Source organism: Garra rufa, chromosome 2 (assembly GCF_049309525.1).
Source record: "Garra rufa chromosome 2, GarRuf1.0, whole genome shotgun sequence".
NCBI classification, from domain to species: Eukaryota; Metazoa; Chordata; class Actinopteri; order Cypriniformes; family Cyprinidae; genus Garra; species Garra rufa.
Window position 1 is genome coordinate 4,276,278 of NC_133362.1, and position 1,242 is coordinate 4,277,519.

Sequence of the window (1,242 nt, forward strand, 5' to 3'; positions counted from 1 at the left end):
AAAATAACAATCAAAATTAAACACTTACTAAAAAGATGAAATATTTTGTTTACCTGCTCGCCAGATGACCATTAACCAATGACAGACAACCGTGAACATGCTAATGTGATAATTATTAAAATATTTGTTTTAAAATCTCAGGGGTACTTAAAGTGGTCTATGATTATGATTTCTCTTGTTTAGCTTTAGTCAGTGTGTAATGCTGCTGTTTGAGCATAAACTACAGGCGCAGAGTTACGACGCTCAAAGATCAATGCAAAGGGAGATATTGTCTTTCCCAGATTTGATGATTGAACACCCCTTTAAACTAAATATATATCAGAGGAAAGAGGTTCAGATGACAAACAGTTTGAGAATGACTGCAAATAAGAAATAATGAGAATTTGTGCATTTTAATGAGTTTGAAAGACAAAAGCCTTTCAGTGTGAATAATATGTAATCTTGTAATCAATAAAAAAGTGATTGTAGTCTGATTACAACTATTTTAATATATTACTTACTCTACTTAAATACTTATTTTTTGTAATCCAATTACGTAATCCAGATCACATGTAATCAGTTTAATTGTGTTTTTTTGTGTGAACTCAGATCAATCAGTTCCACAAAAGAAACACAAAACCTGTGCTTTTTGGCAAAAACACAACAATCTGCCAAAAAGATTGCATTCAAGATTCGGTGATAATATATTTTTAATTTTTTAAAAATGTTTCAATTTGTAAAAGCAGCACTGAATTAAATGAAGGATTTTCAGCAGCACAAGGGTTAAATCTGTTCTGATGGTCAAAGTCAGTGTATTACAGTCTTCACAAAGTGTCTTTGCATGAAGCAGGAAAGCTGATGAAACCTGCTGAAAATAATGAAATGTTATTATATCTGACTTTACTGTGATTAAACTGTGAGTGGAATATCTCTCTGCTGGTGTGTGTGTGTGTGTGTGTTTATTGATGATGTCACTGCAGGTATTTTTATCTCCCGCGCTATAAATATGAGGTCAGTCCTCGTGACGTCACCGAGGAGGAGTTTTTTTCTTCTCCATCAGGTCTCAGCTTGACTTCACTGACACTATATAAGCCACCAGAGACTCACGGATCATCACACACACACAGGCAGAGGTGAGGCGAGCAGCTCAACTAACACTGACTAACCTCAACTCAACTAGACTAAACTAAACTAAACTAACCTAAACTAGCTACTTACCTGTCATCGACTTGCAATGTTTTGCATGTTTTTAGATTTTTGGAA